Source organism: Corapipo altera, unplaced genomic scaffold, assembly GCF_003945725.1.
Source record: "Corapipo altera isolate COAL_440 unplaced genomic scaffold, ASM394572v1 22b, whole genome shotgun sequence".
Classification (NCBI taxonomy): Eukaryota; Metazoa; Chordata; class Aves; order Passeriformes; family Pipridae; genus Corapipo; species Corapipo altera.
This window is the reverse complement of record NW_020884876.1, coordinates 14,038,868-14,058,365: the sequence shown is the minus strand read 5'-3', so window position 1 is coordinate 14,058,365 and position 19,498 is coordinate 14,038,868. Positions and strand designations below refer to the sequence as shown.

The 19,498-nt window shown below is 36.6% G+C and overlaps 1 long non-coding RNA gene across 1 annotated transcript; it reads right to left on the bottom strand.

Moving 5' to 3' along the window:
- Positions 1–552: 552 nt before the first annotated feature.
- Positions 553–18,839, bottom strand: LOC113943877. The gene is made up of 3 exons (XR_003526485.1): positions 18,676–18,839; positions 3,466–3,598; positions 553–726 (listed from the first exon to the last, which is right to left on the bottom strand). It is a non-coding gene; the product is annotated as an uncharacterized LOC113943877 (long non-coding RNA).
- Positions 18,840–19,498: the final 659 nt, after the last annotated feature.

Below are 19,498 nucleotides of genomic sequence, written 5' to 3'. Positions count from 1 at the left end.
TTCTTTTTTGATTATTCATTTTTTTGTGTCCACAGAGTTTTTTCGGTTTTCCAGATAAGACATTCAGAAGGGTAGTTTACTATGTTCAGCAGATTGTCTCCATTTAACGATCCCCTGGTGATATCTAGAGCTCAGTTACCATATCGTCTTAGAGGTACAATTCTTTCTAGATAACAAAAAGGAGTTACATCAAAATAATATGCCTAGTGTGGTCGAAATTGCAGCCATGCCTTAACACCAGTTTGAGGAATAGTACAAAATTTTTAAGAAACTGCTTGCCAGCTGAGGTCTTAATACCTTAATGTTCGCTACTTAGGAATATCCTAATCTAGAGTTCATTTGTTTAAACACACATAAAGGAGAGTTCTTGTAGTGATACATGACAGTGATTAAATGGTCACTTTAAATGCTGATTTTCTTTTAAAATGTATAGCCTTAATGAATCAAACATCAGCTATTTCTTTACAATTATATTTTGGTAAGCCCCATATTAATAATGCAGCACTCCACTTTACAGAGCTGATCTGATGTGGATCATATAGAATAGCACAGCAAACCCCCGTACAGTCTTGGCATCAGCAGCCATTGAACCAGCATCATCTGAACCCCACACTGTAGTTGTACAGAAACGGTACCAGTTGCCCCACAGATTTTTGGAAATGACATCCAGAATATCTTCTCAGATAGCGCTGTACTTTCCCGTGTCACCTTGATTGAGGAAAATTCCTGCAAAAGGAATTAAGGTTGAACAATCATGACTATAATTCCAGGTCTTTTCTTTGTATTTAAGGATCATATTACTGTATACTTCAACTTTTTTAGTTCAACTGCCTTTTGGCCTAGTAAAGGAAGTATATTAAAATAAAAGTATATAGTGCACTTAGATTCCAATCAGTAGCTTGCAAAATATTTAATTTCTTGAATGAAATAGGGTCAAGGAACTCAGATAAATAGTACCTCCCCCGTGTCAAACCTTTAAGACCATGGGTAGTCAATGTTTGATTCTCTGTTTCCAGCTACTGCTCATGACCATGAGCTGTGGTGTTGATAAGAACCACTCTTACAGAATTCCAGATACCAGAGCAGAAGTAGATACTAATATACAGATGGACAAAATCAACATTCAAGGATTATTTCAAAGGCAATTTGAGTTCTGAGAAAATGAAAATAATCAGGTATGTTCACAAATTAAATTGATCATATTTTAAATATATCAGTCCTCCACTAAACTGCTTTTTTTCAGGTTTTCATTTAACTATTCATGGTATCATTTTATAATAGGTTTGTTCATGAAAGCTTTGTGCATAACAATATCTTCAGGGGTCAGAGTGTGGAGGGGAATTAAAACCACGCTCAGGTGTCTGCACTTATGGTAAACAGAAAGGTTTAACTTTAAATAAAGAGTATTTTATTTTACACAAACATTTAGCCTCCAATATGTTCTCTTTTTCAGATTATTAAGCACATATTGCATTAGATCTGAGATCTAATCAGTTACTGTTCTCAGTGACAGAAAGGCTAATATTTTCCTCAAGCCAAAAGAAACTCAGCTTTCAAAACAAAAACTACTACTTCTTCTCAGCCAAAATAGCACTAAAATACCAAACCATGTGATATTTCTTTGAAATACTAATTCAAATTATATTCAGAATACAGTTCCTTGAAAAAAATTTCACAAAATCAGTGAGTAGGTGTGAAATTCTGAAATTTGTTTTTCATTTCTTGCTTCATATGGGGCTAAGTGCTAAGGTTACAGGTCAAGCAGCATTTGATTAGACTAGTTGTGGATATTCTAGGATGTTAACAATAGTTAGGAGTGGGAATTATTACTCCTTTTCAATTTCATATCTTGAAAGTGATAACAGGGCATCCTTTGGAATTAATGTTTAGAAAATAACTAAATTAGCCATAAAAAAATATAGAGGAAAATTGACACTAGGCATTGGAAAAAGATACCACCATCCTCAACAGTAACCTAGTGTCAAATATAACTTGCCTTTTATTCACAGGTTTAAAACTGTAAACTAAACCCTCAAATGCAGCACTTTCTAGTAGCAATACATAGTGATACTTCACATTCCCATGGTATTTCAGAACGTCAGGGCATTGAAATGCTCAGAAATGCCTTCATGTAATCTTGTTTTTGCCATATAATATTATGGCTCTCTAGTGACTAGTCATTATTTCAAGACTACAGGGTTTCATGCTGCAGTATAGCCAAGGGCCAAATCTAGACTTAGGGACAGTGGAAGGTGATGAACTAAATGTGCAAAAGATCTTAAAAGACTACTTTTAAGTCATTCTGTAAAGATTGTCTCTTTACACTAGTACACTTTTCCTTACACAAAAAGGTTCTTTTAAAAAGTAAAAGCCCAATAGACAAGCAGTTCATGCTAGTAAACTACAGAATCATTAAGGTGGAAAAGACCCTTAAGATCATGGAGTTCAACAACTAATCTACCACTTCCAGGTCCACCACTAAACTATGTCCCTAAGCACCACATCCACACATTTTTTGAACACTTCCAGAGATGATGAGTCAACCAGTTCCCTGAACAGCCTATTTCAATATTTGATGATCCTTTCAGTGAAGAAGTTTTTCCTAACATCCAATCTAAACCTCCTGTAGAGCAACTTGAGCCCGTTTCCTCTTGCCCTTTCACTTGTAACCTGGGAGAAGTGACTAACTCCCACCTGGCTACAACCTCCTGTCAGGTAGTTGTAGAGAGGGGTAAGATCCGCTCTTGAGCTTCCTTTTCTCCAGACTAAACAACCGCAGCTCTCTCAGCTGCTCCTCATAAGACTCGTGCTCCAGACCCTTCGTAAGCTTTGTTGCCCTACTCTGGACATGAAATGGTAGACTTTTAACAACTCTGACCTCTCTGCTTACAGATGCCCTCAAAAAAGAGCACCGGGCCAATCCTATCCTAAAACGACCCAAGGAGTTTAACCTATGTGACAAATTCACTCTTGAATATTAATATTGAATTTGTCATACCTTTACCTGTTGTCACACAGGTTAAATCATGTAAAATGTTAACTTGTAAGAAGCAAAATAAATCTGGGAATAATCTAATTTCTGTAATAACATTTAAACTTTTAAATGTGACGCTGCAGGCAGCATAAGCCTCACTGTAGCTCTATAATTTGGCCTACTATTTGAGTTTAAAGAAATTCAGCAGAATGAACTCAACTGATTTGATGGACACTAAGAAGTCCTGGGACAATCTATGAAATTGATGACTATGAACTTCATTCTCTAGAGACTGTCAATCTTCCTTAATAATTCCCAGGAGACTAAAAGATGCAAACGTAATTGTTTCCATTAGGTTTGTCTGAACAGATTTGCATTAACTCACATTTCTCTTTGTTACTGCAAACTGTGAAAGCAGGCTCTGTGAGCACCCAGGGATTTTTGTTAGTCATTTTCCCTGAATGAACTTAGTTCTGTCCGAAAGTGCCAACCTGCAGCACTGCAATTCGTACATTCTTCTTGTAGGCTTCTTTTAAGTCCTTTCACCCCACTGCTGGATTTTCATTGATGTTGCTTTCTCTCATTATCTGTCTTTATGGGAATGTGATCATAGATTCACAGATTCTAGAAAAAAAACAAACAACACTTCCAGAAAAAGACTCTATACCTCTGTTTTATTCACCACAGCTCTTCTATCTGCCAAGACATTTGTTACTATATATGAGAGAGGCCTTAACTCCAGATACCTTTCATTATACTCTAATGCTACCATCCTGCATATGTAAGGAACTTATTTGTTACTTTTTAAAGGGAAGGGGTGTTGGGAGCTGATATTGTGTCATTGCCAAACATGAAACAAAAGCAACTGTAAAGTTCAGAAAACGTAGGAAAAGTTCGTGATAAATGAACCGTCCTCACTTTCAGTAGTTTATTTTCTACCCCGCTTAAGACAAAGAAACTGACCTGAATTAATGAGAAATTTGAGAAAGAGAAGCTTTATGGAAGTTCCTGCCATATCGGTCAACTTTTATATGAACTTTTATTTTAAGTGAGCTGGAATCACTTTATTAAAACAACGATTTAACTAGTCAGACAAGAGCATCAGGAAAGAAAGCAGTGGAAGAAGAAGTTCAAAGAAAAAGAACATGACATATGAACTTCTTTTCATTTGACCTGGAACTGTAAGAAAATGGCCAATATTAGAGTCTCTGGAGAGATATCATGGTCTTTCTGTTTAAATAAAACAGAATATTATATTTTTAATGTTTTCTGAAATGTTTGATGTGTATTTAAAGGCTTTACTTGATTTTTTTGGTGATGGAAATATTCAGATCTAAGCCTCAAATGTTATTTCTAAGTCTTGTCAGGCAATTTGGTTACTCTTGTAAAAGAAATACACATTATTTTAGAGCCCAGAGTTTTACTGGCCACATCTCTGCCCCAGTACTTGAGCACATAGCCTGACCACAGCCTAGCTGCATACCAGGATACTTATGAACATGTACTTCAGTTTCCCATAGCAGAAAATCCATGTGAAAGAGCAGCAAGTTTCTGCGCAGTCTCCCCTTTCCAGGTTCATCAGGGAATGAGGACTGAGCATTACTGTGCCAGTTGTACCTAAGTGCAGACACAGCCATTTTCCTCAAGCTGCCTAAAGCAAAGGCAGAGATACAAACACTGTGGCACAAACTACATTTAGAACAGTTCAAAACTGAATCAGCAACTTAAAATATAAGTTGATGAATGACTACTACTTAGTACAGGTTTAAGCTCTGGCTCAATTTTAGGCAAAATTTCCCTAGTTAGCTACATTAGAGAATGCACATTTTGGAAGAAACTGCAGAAGACATCTGGCCTTGAAATGTTGAATATGTTTTGCTTATATAGTTTAAAGCCTCATTTTGACATTAATTTTCTTCAACCAACACTTTTGGTAAAACAAGTGACACAGCATCTTATAGATGCTTGGGCAGTATACTTCACTGGAAGGATGAAAGTATATTACCAAGTATTATACCTTCTAAAACAAATCGTAGCAACAGACAGAAAAAAAAAGAAGTTTAGGTTTACATATTTGTCTGTATGCATGCATAGAGACACATAGAAAAGACTGAATCAGTTTAGGGGCAAGCATTTTGGTGTTTTGCTACATTCAAATGTCAGTTTACCACTTTCCAAGGCTAAAGATTTCTCGGGCATAATTTTCAAATAATCTCTAAGGACTTGAGAATTTTGCACAGCCTTGGTTGTATTTGAAGTACTCTATCTATTAAAGCTGCAGTTAACTCTGAAGTGTGTAAGTGCCAGAACAACAGAACATTCAGCTTACCGTCCAATTTGAATGATTATCAAATATCCACAACAACAAAACTCAGAGGCTGATTGAGGTGTTAGAGACATTTTAAGGTGATGCAAGTTCACTAATCTTCTCTGATGTCAATGGAAGCTGATGCAGGCACCTTGGGTTGGAAAATATGAGGCATTGGCTGCAGAAATGACATGTCACTGTTACGGAATCATCACATTACAACAAGCATGTGAAGACAAAATAATTACTGAAAAAGTTTTGATTTTCCCACCACTATGAAATATGATAATTAATCTTTTTTGACTATGTCTAATAGAGCATATGCCATTTGGCATATTGCTGTAAATGGCAATGAGCCATGTCTGTAGAGATTTATTCTTTCCAAAGTCTCCAAAATACACTCGAAGCTTGACAGATAAGATGATGACAATAATAAACCATTTATCAAATTGAAATGCAGTCACCTCTGGGGTGAGCAGCAATATTAATATTTTCTCCTGTGAATGCTCCATTGTACCCCCTTAGAGATTAGCATTATCTGATTGGACCTCAGCTATAAAATTGCTTGAAGATCCCTTCCAACAGCTGGAAGAATTTCTTCTGATTTATGGTGGCTGAAAACAAAGGTATAAATGCTACTTTGAATCTGAGTGTCTGCATTGAAAATAACAGAGATTTTCAGTATAGCAAGATACTGCGCCAGGAATGTAACTTTGTGTCTGCAAGGCAAGGTCCTATCTCTCAATTACAATGTTAACACTGAGAAAGCTGCTGACCAGTCTCATCAGATCTCTTGAAAGCTTTTTTAAACCTTGTTAAATGAACTTCTAAATTAAATTGTCTCCACTTCAAAATGAGATAATGATCTCTTACTTTACAGAATCTACTCAGGTTTTACCTTGCTGTTATTTTTTTTTATTATTATTATTTTAAAATAAAATGATGCCCATTGCATGTAGTTTTTTTAAACCTTCTTGTGAAGTTTAAAGAAGTTAGTAGGGAATTGGGGAAAAATATTTAATTGCTTAATTTCTTAATATTAAAAAAAAAATCTATTCCTTCTAGGAGTACACAGTATAAAGCATTACTTCAAACGTATTAATTAAGAAAGACGTATCTCGCCTCACACAAGGCCTGATAGCCAAAGGGACTTTACATCATATATATAAAAAAAAAGTAGAGTAAATCTTGATAATAGTTGTTTTTACTTCACAAAAAAAAAATCTTATCTTTTTGAACTGCTGTTATTAGAGGAGATGTGTCATCCCCCCCTTATTTATTGCATTTATTAGTACATTAACATGTTGATACTGCATGTTGTACTGTTAAAGAAAGGTACATTTGTAAGAGCAATAGATCGTTCATCAATTCCTGAAAATCCAAACTGATTATTCTATTTTAAACCAAGGAAGCTAGTATGATAACTAGTCACTGTTTATTCTAAATAATATTTCAGCAGGAACAAATGTTACTAACTCTATTGTCATTCTTTTAATTTAGTAAAAGAAATTTAAAATAATCCAATAATATTTGTCTAGATGTAAGACCTAAATGCAGTAGAACACATCAACAAGCAACATTTCACTGAAATACTTGTGCACTTTACTCATTTTAACTCATGACCACTCACCCTTACTATGACACTCAACCATGGGAGAACAAATACGTGGAGGAGAATGTCATCACTTTCCCCCAGTAGACATCACTTGCCACATCCCTTTTAGCCCAAGAGTTCCATTAATAACTCAAGTTTTAAAGTAATTCAACCCTAAGATTTAAAACTAGACAGTCTTTTTTTATTGCCTTACTACTTTCAGCCAGCCTGTTGAAAAGCCAGGTTACTAGCATAATGCAATGAAACCATTTAACAGATGTGCCTGCAAGGCACAATCAGGGTAAGTGCTAAATGCTGTACAGAATGGCTAAAATGCCACACTCCTTCCCACAAAGGGCAAAAGCCTTCACTTCCTTTTTCTCCACTAAAAAAATTTTGCTGAGTTACTTATACAACATGCAATCAATTATGCTCGTTATGCCCAAAACACTAATATTTTGCGTATTTTAATGCTTTCTATGTATTATAATTTTCTGCAAATTAATAAATTAATACAAGCCGGATACACTGCACATACTGACACATCCCTGTATATTAAGTAACAAGTGCAATAAAAAAAACAACTAATCTCTCTCCTCAGATGTGCTATTCATTGCTTGAAACTACATAATTGCCAACTTAAGGTCCACATTTTATCTGGGTCAGATTCATTTGATCTAAAAATAAAATTCTGTTCCCTGAAAGCATTCCAACTAGTGCATGCATTCCCTTAAGCCCATAAAATAAGAATAATATCAGCATCAGAGATATTAAAATATGAATATAGAAATGGAACATTGAAAGGATTCAGGTTGTTTGGGTTTGGGTTATAAATTCTACAAATGTAATTCCAACTGCTCACTTTACTACAGTATCACTGTAGTGGATATCTCTCCTTAGAAACAGAGTCAGCTTTCATTCAGTTTTAGTGGGAACATTAATGCTGTAATTTCTTACCACTTTGCAGCTTTGAAGGATGACAGAAATGAAATACAAAGGCAATTATTTTAGTTTCTACTAGAATACCAGTTTTCTTTTATGGGCATTTTAAAATTTCCAGTCTGATATATCCAGAAATTTCTTGTCAACTCTTTTTTATACTGCCAGTGCTAACCACATGCTTCTTGGTGATTGCTTTTTTTGTGCAATCTTTATGGTTTACCTACTCTGGTGAAGAAGGTACCTACTAAAGTCTCAGTTTGCCTCTCCTCCATATAAGCTCCAAACTTCCCACTTCATTCCATTCTTTTCTTGTCCATTACAACATTAGGAATCACTCTACAACACAGGAAGAGCTTTTTGGTGGTGAGAGCATGCCTCAGACACTGAGTGTGGGTGCCCTTCCTCTCCACCAACATCTACTCTTCCCTGGAGTGGCCTCCTTCCTACTTCTCCATTTGTGAAAGGGTAAAACAGATGGGAAATGCTACTGAAGAGATGGTAAAATGTAGATGTAGTAACTGGAAAGTGCTCAGATAACCTAGGCAATTAAAACCTATCAGTCAGAAGTCAGCTATACCATAATACTCGTCCTGAGGGAGTGTATGATCCCACTTCTTCCAGAAATATTGCCCGCAAAGGTCCAGGCTTCTGTCAAAGTCTTCTCTCGCATATTTTTTAACTTTCATACTATGTAATTTGCACAGGTGATAAATGATAAAATGCCAGTTGTGTAGGAAGGCAGACTGGCAACAAGCTCTATTTTATGAAATAAATAAACATCAAGGGCTTCCAACCTTTTTATCTTAAATCATTACCTGAACCAACAGCATTTGATCAAAGCAGAAGAATAGCTGGATTTGAACTGGTGGAAACAAACTTAAAAACTTACAAAGTCCACTCATACTGTAGCCCATCAGTGTTGCGTTCACAGAAATAATTGTGACAGTCAAATATTTTTTTCTGCTTCAGGTTTCTTCTGGTAAGCCTCAATAATAATATCTGCTAAAACCAGAAAGAAAAAAAAAAGCACGGATAGACATATCATTACTATAGTGGTTCCATTTAACTTTAATGGATCCAGGATTGTACATGAAACAGTGTATATATTAATTCAATAAAAAAATAGATTTAAGAGCTTATCTTCCCATCTCTTGCAAGGTAACAATAATTTTCAAGCTACATGATCTTCCTTTGTTATAGTTAGGAAGGAAGTATACATAGATTCTTTACCGTATGAGACAAGAAAAGTCAGTTACAGAACTCAATAAAATCTTTTCCACATTTAGCTACTATTTCTCTGAGTAAGATGCTGTTTTTTCCCTACTAGTAAGGAGCTACACTTTATGTGATGAAAAAGCATCCTTGATAAAGGTCATTCTCTGTGTATTGTCTATAATTTCCCTTCTAAATTTCCGCAGTGCTTTAATCTTACCACAATAGGTAGGAAATAATTCAGTGACACATACCACAGACACCCCAAGAAGAAAGATAAACATTTGAAGGTCTGCTATGTCAGTACCTTTTACGTCTAAAAATGACAATTCTCCTGTTCCACTTCCACACATTTTGTTGCTTTCCATAATTTACTTCTCAGGTTATTCATTATCAGCTTTACTTGGTGTTCTTTTGATGTGATACCACAGTTTGTACTTTAGCTTCTCATTAACTCCTTTTGAAAACACAGGTGATAACCACTAGAAACTTCACCATCCCAACTGCCTTCTTCCTCTTCTTGCTAGAGTTATTTCCAGTTTAATAGCACCTTTACAAAGTGATAAGTAGTAGTTGAAGTTTAGATGTGTTTGTACATAACTTCAAGGTGGGGAGGAGGGGAAAAAAACCCAAGAATGTCTGCTTAGTCACCAAGGATCTGCTGAAATCAATCTGGTAGAAATACAGACCTCTTTCTGAAGGAACCTGAACCAAACACCATCTGTGCCAAATGCAAATCTATTTTTTTTTCTCCTCTCGAAGGTATGAAAAGTTTTTGGTGCAAGCATTACAAGAAGTAAAGAGAGTAAATCAATTAAGCACAGGGTCTAGAGGTCTGTCTGAACAATGACACTCACATTACTGTTTTAGTGTCAAAGCTGATCAAAGAGAAAAGCCAAGCAGGAACAAGACAGCACAAGCCTCCCTTGCTTGAACTGAGGTGAATACAGAGATGTCAATGCCCACTCTTTGCTTTAGCTAGGTGGAAGCCCCACTACTCTGCTCTCATGTTACACCACACCAGGAGTGCTGCCTCCATCTTTGGGGACCCCAGTACAGGAAAGACATTGACCTGTTGAAGGCTCTCCTATGAGGAAAGGCTGCGAGAATTGGGATTGTTCAGCCTGGGGAAGAGAAGGCTTTATGGTGACCCAATTGCAGCCTTCCAGTACCTAAAGGGGGCCTACAAGAAAGATGGAGAAGGACTTTTTACAAGGGCATGTAGTGACAGGACAAGAGGGAATGGCTTTAAACTGAAAAAGGACAGGTTTAGATTAGATATTAGGAAGAAATTCTTTACTGTGAGAGTGATGAGGCATTGGAACAGGTTTCTCAGAGAACTTGTGGATACCCCATTACTGGAAGTGCTCAAGACCAGGTTGGATGGGTCTCTGAGCAACATGGTCTAGTGGAAGGTGTCCCTTTCTACTGTGGGCGGGTTGAAACTAGATGATCTCTAAGGTCTCTTCCAGCCCGAGCCATTCTATGATTCTGTGAATAGGCACTGCCTTCTTCATTGCATCTCCAGTTACTAGTGCCCAGTCTGAAAAGCTGGGGATAGAACCTCCAATACCCACTGTGTCATTTATTTGATAAATTTGTGTTGATTAACAGGGGTTTAAGAAATGGTGGGGTAGTGAAAGGGAGTGGTGGGAATGGATAAAAGGGGGTTGGAGTTTGTTGGTTTTAATGGAGTAATAGTTTTCTTCAGCAGTAGAAAGAAAACATGGTCACATTAACATTATCTTTTTAACACCTTGGTTCAGCTACTGCAAGACAGCCTTCCTTGTTTAACAGAGAGAAGTGCAAGGCTGGTAGTACATTTATGCATTTTGAATAGGGCTCTTGAATGTGCAAAAATCTTCCACTTTATAAACATCTGAATATTCTTATCAGGTAACTTTAAGTGTTGTTTTATTTTCTATCCTCCCTTCTCTTTTTCACTTATGCCCTCTGCTTAGGACCTCCATCAGTGCAGTTTCTGCAGTTTCATTCTGTTTCCCTGCTCAATAGAATTGTGCTGTTATCTTAATTCTGACTTCTTAATTCACTAACTCATTGTCTTTTACCCTTCACTGCCTTTCATTTTTTTTCAAGGCTATTAAGATTAGATTTTATTTTCTTTGATTTCCTGGGGGTTTTTGATCTTTAGAGTTTATCAGCTCCAATATTTTTTTCCTTAGTATTTCTCCAACCCCGTGTTATAGATTGCCATCCACTTGTCCATCTTCCACCTAAACAGTTTCAGACAATGATAACATTATATATATTTTTACAGGCTTGTCTCATTCCTTTGAAATGTTGACTAATGGTTGTTCCTCCTTCAATTTCCAGTCTTTTTAAGACAGCTGAACTTTTGCAGCAGGGTAAGTCTGAGTATTTTAAACAAGTCCTCAGCAGTTCCAAATTTTGTCTCAGTAAATGTATACATTATCTGAGAACTACCAGCATGGTCTGGTTCTGATTTTTCTCTTTTTCCTTCTCTATTACTTGGACACATTTATAATTAAGGTTTCATAAATGAAATTTTCTCCAAACTACTTCCCCACTAGCTGTACTACCTGTTCTGGCTCTTTTATTTTCGGGCAGTTGAAATCGAATTATGTCCTGAAGGTATTTTTCTATATCTTCTGTAAAGCTTTTCCTATTACTGTGGCAGCACCAAAAGGCACAGTTTCATTATGCCAATACCTTACAGACAAAATAGGAGACAATCCTGAGCCGGTAAATTTATTCTCCAGATAGACAAGAAGAGCAGGAAGAAAAGTATGGACTCTGCTTTGTAAAAAAACCCAGTCGTATCCAGCAAGTGATACAACTTGCTTAGTCCAGGGACACTTTTAGATGGGGTAGGAATTGCCTGCAAGATGGCAAGGCAAAGAATGGCAAAGGAAATGCTCAGCAGTTCATTTGGTGTAGAGTGTGGATCAGGACATTGGTCAGAGTGGAAACTGCAGAAAGCAAGCTTGAGCAATTTCACACTGGCTCATAAGCAGGAGCAGATCAGAGTGGAAAGAAACAGTTTTGTGAGAATCTTTTGTTGTCAAAGGCAAATTCCCACTTCTCAGTTGAAGGTACAGTGATAAAAACAGCTGCAGCAGGATATCATGTCTGCCTCTTCAGATCCCACTGAAAACATGAAGAATAAAGTAGGAAAAATCAGATGATGTTTTGGCTTTGCATCCAACGTTGGCCTCCGTCAGAGGCAGAGTGTCCATGTAGGTGGATCTCTGGGTTTTAGTTTCCTGTCTCATCAAGAAAGTAGTTCAGAAGACATATCTCCCCAATATCTAATTTTCTTGTTCTTCCTTCTTTCTCCCCTCCTTACTAAATCAAGAAATGCAATGGCAAGGAGCGACACTGTATTTGAGATTCCTCAAAAAATAAATTTGACAAGAGAGCTTGTTTGAAAACATAAGCTGGTCTAGATAAGAGAATTCTTCTGGAAGATTTACTCCAGCTAAGAGAAACCTTCTAGTAAAATACCAATCTGACATGTAACAAATTAAATAGGTTAAAAAGTAGTTTGTCATTGTCTGCCAGTGAGATCATGTTTATTTTCTCCTGTCCCTATGTCTTCAAACGGTGAAATGAAACTACCACATGACATTTTGCTTTGAATATGTTGCTTTCCATCACTGATATTTAAAATCATGTTCAGAAATGAAAGACAATAATGATTTTCCTTACAGAAAGAGATAATCTTCTTTCAATAACTCGGAAATAGTTTTGAAATCCAAGCTTGCATCCTAGAGCTAATGTTTACCATGTGCTAAGTAAATAAGATCATACTAAGTTAAAGAACTTTGCTTGTTCTTTGAAGCATTCAAGTTAGTGGTACATATCAGGATGACTAAAATATCTCATTGAATCCTTTACACTAAACTGGAAGTTTGTATTTTATATATGGTTTATGTAGAGAAGAGATTGTTTACCACCAGAACTGTGAAAAAAAATCAAGTGTTTTTAAAGATAAAAGAAGCTCTTTCCTCAAAGTAATATCCCGTAGGTGTCCCTATACAACTCCTTCTCAACATCCTTTCAGATATACATATACTAATGTATATATCTGTTGAATTACAGAAGCAGTCCAACAATGATGGAGACAGGATGTCAGGTCCAGCAAATAATTTTGATCCACAATGGCAAAGCTTTTTCTCCACTATACCTAAACTACTTCAAAATTACCTTCTGCCTTCATGACCTTTCTTGTTCAAACCTCTAAGCTAAATTTTTCCTAATGTTTTGGTGACAACTGTTTTCCAAGGCCTCTGAAAAGACTATTAAAGTTTTCTGTAAACAAAATTATTGTAACTTGATTTAGAAAATTTTTATACTATTTCCAGTTTTCAGAAGGAATATACAACTTTAAATACCATCTTTAAATTTTTGGATTTCTGGTAGGAGATATAATAATGAAAAACACGAGTGATTGCAACATCTTTTTTTTTTCTTAAAAATAAAATAAAAAAGCAGTTACTCATTTTTTCCCTTAAGTTCATCTATCCAATTCGAACATATACATACTTCCTACCTTCAGGATTTGTTCAAATTTTCAAAAGGTGTCAATACTCTGGAATGAAAACGACAGTAAAACAATGTTTTGATCATGAAAGCTGTCAACTACAAATCTCCACTTATCTTTTGAAGTGACATCAGAGTTCATTTACAGACAGCTTATAGGAAAAGGACCTCTATCAGGGTTGTTTGTGAAAGTGATGACTAAATATTTGTAAGTAACTTAATAGGTCTGAGGCCTGTAATTACTGTATGTTTAAACATGAGCATAGATTTAAGTAGAATAAGGATTTAGGAAGTAGAATTTCCATTCTTCGTTACCTGAATCAACTGATTTATGATACAAGAGTTTGTTTAAAAGTGTGTTTAAATCATACATTACAGAAGCATAATTTCTTTCTTAGGACAACTCCAGAGGACTTACTCACTCAAGAAGAAACTCTAATTTATTTTTTGTTCTAGACTTTGGATTACATATGCTCTTCCCTTCTTGGCCAGAAAACACTATAGCTGGATCTCTCAGGCACCGGCTGCTCAGGCTTGAAAGTCATAACCTACTCATTTGCTCTCAAATACTTCAGGAAGTTCAGGAAGGATGAACATCCTTCACGCTTCTGGGTTTTCTTAGGGATCACATAACAATTAAAGCAAGCAATCTGAAAATTTTTTTATGTAATGAAAGCAAGTAGTCAACTTGCTTTCATTACATAAAAATTGTTGTTAAAAAATAAATAATAAATAAATAAAATAAGTAAATAAGTAAATAAATAAATAGGAGTAGTGAACCAAAAAGCTACCCGAGAAGCCTTGCCAATGTTTCATCATCACGCAGATTTCTTTAGGTTGCCACACACACACAAAGTACTTGCTGAATTTTTTCTCCTTGTCTTTTCTCTCCCTTCTAAAATGACTGATATAAAAAAAATTCCTCACTTTGTTTCCTCCAAATCGTGGCCCCATGACTGAAAGAAAATGTTACTTACAAAGACATAATGCAGCAGACACGTTGCCTTCTGTTCAATTCACTAATACCACTGACATTATGCCACAGTATCACTTGTGGTGAATGACTTTAAGAAACAGTAAAATTACTATAAAAGCATCAAAACTAGCATTTATGCCCCTTTTCTTCACCTGTTAAGTGATTGTTATTCAAGTTTCTAAAAAACCAAGTGTTGTGTGATGAAGCATTAGTTGCTAAGCATTATGCTGTAGAAAGAGTTCCTTTTTCCTGAATTTTTATGAAAGCAATCTACCATTCTGTTGTCCATCTAGAACAGTCTCTCTAAGTGGAAGAGAGTTGACTGTGAACCACATCTCTCCAGCATAGAGCCTTCAGGAACAACTACCAGCCTTAAATACATGCATGGAAATTGGTTGGAGCAGCACTGAGTGAGGTCTGATCTGATTCCACAGATATTTTCTAATGCTCTAAAAGCTAACATCTGAAGAACAATACATAAGAGAGTCAAGTAATAAAATCCCATTAGATAAAGCATACTCCAGAAAATCCCTACACTGCCTTTATCTCTTATCCCCAGGTATACAGAATCATAGAACAGAACCACACAGTCATGTTCAGGTACTACCCTTTCTGCTTTAAAAGAAAGATCAGACTACAGCTTTTGTACCTAGACAAGTTTATTGAAAGATTAATGCAAGATGTCTGCAACCAACTATCATTACACTGATTGCTAATGGTGATCAAGTTTTAAGGTCAGATGATCAGTCTGCCCTCAGGGAAACTCGAGTTCCTTCATTCTGTGCTCCTTCTAGATGCCTGCAGGCCAGTCTCACAGTAGAGAAAAGTGGTCTACACCTATCAATAAGCATATGTCAAAGTAGAACATGTTTCCACTTAGAACACTCTCTTGTGTTTTCTGAGCAGAGACTCATATTCATCAATCATATCTAAAGAGCTGTTAGGAGTCCACTAGTGCCCACCACAAATCAAAACTAGAACCAATGTCTGAGCTCCTCTGAAATCCAGTTGACCAGAAAACACTCAAGCCCTCTGCTGGGATCCATTCATGGCCAGACATTAACAGTTCGCTGGTACCAGGCCAAATTACCTTTATAAATGGTTTAGAATCACTGTCAACTCAGCACTTCTTTCTTACCTACTTGATGTAAACAGCCCATGACCAATCACCTCCTATGTTTGTGTCTAGGGATGACTGAAGAAAAGCCACACATCACAGATCTCAGTCAGCCAATTGCAAGGCCCTCTATTTCACTCTACCCTCAGGACTAGAACAGAGGCTGAAATACTTCCCAGCGTGTTGGTACTTCAGTGCTGTCTACTTCCAGATTCTGGTCTTTTTTTTATCTGTTGATTTCACCTCCCAGTTCCATACCTTGGAGCTTAATTAAGATCAGTAGTAAATGATGTAGGATGTTGCAGTTCTTTTACAGAAAATAAATTGGAAAAGTTTGAGAAAAATCTATAGAAATTAAAAAGCAGCTTGTTTCTTGCTTCGATTGCCTTGTTTTGACAGCACCTGCAGCATTTTCAGGTTTAATTTCTCTTTCAAGCTAGAGGCATAAAGAAAAATGCCAAAGAAAAATATTTTGTCCAGACTCAGGTGGTAATTTTGAGGTAATTACAGTGCTGCATGTTCAGCCTGAAGTTTTCCAGGTAATTAGAGGTTTAGGTTATCTACCGTTCCGTAGTAAGTATTTCAATTCCAACTCATCTCTGCTAAAATACCCCCCGAAACACATAGAGAACAACATTCCCTGGGTCAGAGTAAATACATTTTTTTCATTTAGCCTAGTACACCTATAGCTTTCCTAGAAATTTTGGTAAATTAAATAAACCAGTTCTTCTGAGTTAGAGAATGTCTCCCTGTGATAAAGCATGGCATTAAGGTATTTCTGAGACCATAGAAATCAGTTATTCTATTTATTTAATTTAGAGTGTGACATCAGCACCAGATAGGTGGTTGCAGTTCATCTTATCTGGTGCTTTGACATTAACAGCTCGTCTAGAAAGGCCAAGGTTAATTTTGTTCTGATGTGTTACAGCCCTAGGCTTCACCACATCACTGTTAACCAGCAGTCAGGTTTGCCTTAGGTCGCAGGCACTAGAAGAAGAATATTTGCAGATCAGGGTAGCGCAGACAATCACCTTTTTTTCATTTTATGTAGTACCATTCATTCAGCCACAGTCCCTCGCTCAACCAAAATGAAGCACCCTCGCAGGTTTTGAGCTCTTTCAAATAAATGCTGTAAATAACACTGAAATAAACATTTTCAACTACAAACATTTTGTTTTGAAAAATGATGACTAAATATTTCAACTATTTCAGTTATTCAGGACTTAAAGCAAACCAGCTAAGCAGACACAAACTTGCACACTGCTTCAGAAAACTTAAATGTACTCCCCCTTTTAAAATAGCTGTTAAAAATTTCACCTAGACCTAAATGAGAACAATGTCAAAAAATGTATGGCTCACATACACCAATATAAATACTCGTATGTTATCAAGGCTACATATATAGCCTTGAATATATGGAATCAAACCAGTAATTTTAGAAATTCAATTACTTATTGCAAAACTTATTGCTAATAGAAATATTAGCAAACTTTAACAACTGCCTTTTCCAGATCTATCCTAAACACTGAGAAAGCCCAAAAAAATATCTTAACCATTAACTATAGTAAAATCTACACTTTAGCTATGGATTAATTCTAGAGTGCTATTTATCATTTTCATATAGCACTTAGAGCAAGGAATATTGCTTAAAGGATTAATTTTTGCACCTTGCCAAAATACTGAACTCGCTATCAAAGTATCACCATCACGACCAGCAGAGGATGCTAAAAAACCCCAGAAGTGCAGCAGTTACCCAGTTCAAATTCTCATTTTATCAAATTAAGAGCCTGGTGCTGCACCACTGATTTAATAAATACTTTCACCTCTCACACTAATGGCATCTTTTCAGCTCTCTGAAGAAACAATAATATATTATGGATTTGCAATCACGAAATGCATTGTGACTACAAATTCTATTTCATATATCTCTCTGCATATAATTAAGATTCAAATTCCTTGCACTGTATTTGAGCTATAAGCAACCCTCCAAGGGTTTTTAAATGAGCTTTAATGATCGCTCCACATGAGGATTTTGAATACTAACACTATCAATAAAAATGGTTCTATAAAATATGCCATCTCCACAGATCTATTTCTCATAATATAATGTTATTGTTATCATTGTGAGGAGCTATATCATCCTGTGAGCAGAGGTAGATAGGATAGTATCCATTAGAAAAAGCAAACATTATATTGAAAACAGAATTGCAAGGTTCATTAGTATTTCCTGCTAATATATCACTAAGGCTGGAGTCCAGCAGACTTTTCCTTGTTTACTTTGCCTTAAAAATGTTCACCGTGGGAGGCACATATGAACATTCAAGTAACATTTACATAGCACTCTAGTGTGCCCATGCTCAAGGATAGCTATTCCATTTCCACCTACTGACATATTGCCCATGAGAACTGTTCCCTACAGTGGTAACACCTGAGGAGCACCCACAGCACATCACTGCTGTCACTTCTGTAGCACTGCTCCCCTTCTCAGAAAAAAAAGAACCAACACGCAAACAAAATCCCAAACTCCTTTCACAATGGCAGTTACACCACAGGCTAGCTGAATACCCTTGATTATTCACCTTATACCAACACTGTATTGCTTTCAGTCTTCTCTTTACAAAATGCAACAAATTATTTTAAGTGAAAGCTTGTGAAAACAAAACAATGGATGCACATTGCAATAAACTTAGTTCACAATTATATTTATAACAATTCAGGTCTAACCTTGGTCCTAACTCTACTTCTCCAAGAGGCAGCCAACACAGTCCTAGGCAGAGCTGCAAGGTAACAAAGGAAACGTTATGAAGTTCAACAAGGGCAAATGCAAGGCCCTGCAATCTGGGAAGGAAGTGTAAGACAAGTCAGGCACCATCTGCCTGAGGAGTAGTTCTGTGGAGAAATCCCTGGGGGCCGCCAAGATTTCCAAATCCCCTGGACAAACCCAGGCAGTGGGGTTTACTGACCACCTTGGGCTTCTCCAGTCATCCCAATATCCACACACACCCACCCCTCAGGCTTCAGGGCTTACCACCCAGGAATTCCGGCCTTGGCAAAGGCTGCTGCATGCACTCCTCCTGCTGCAAAAGCCTTTCTTGGAGCAAGAGTCTGCAGACACCCCAGCCCCCAAGGACCTCACAGTTGTCCTCCCCACACTGCACACAGCCGTGAGTTCTGTAATCCTGTTCAAGACCAAAATCAAATTTCTGAATGAAATTCATTCTGAGGAGAGGAACATCAGAGACCTCGATAATTCCAATTTCATGATTAACATACTTTCCCTTCTTTTCCCCAAAATGATTTACAACAGAATTGACTAATGTGAGTAAGATTTTCACTAGCCTGGTGCTTTGCATTTTATCATCAAAACCAAAACTAATCCAATGAATCTTTGATAATAAAATAGCATCCAAAAACATGCAATTCCCCAAACCGACCTTTATAAAACATAAGGAAAACAGAAGTGAGTTACTTTGAACAAAGCATATTCTCATGTACTTAAGGTATTACAGAGATTGCCCTTCAAGGAGTAATTTACAGAAAACATATTGAAATCTTGATTTAAAAACAATGTGCCAAATAAAATATGCAAGCATACAGTCTAAATAAGGCTTTTCAGCTTTTCTCTAGAAAAGGAAATTGTTCCCCGAAAGCACACAGGAGGCAAAGAAGATACCTTCACAACAATTTAAATTGTGTTCCTTAGAAGCTCTGCACCTCTAAAAAAATCATTTTTTTTTTGTGACTCTGTCATCGTTAGCTTTTATACACTGGCTATCTAACAGATTTTTTAAAATAGAAAAATATATAAGGAGTCTTGAGTTAATTTTAAAATCAATAGAGGCCTTGGGAGT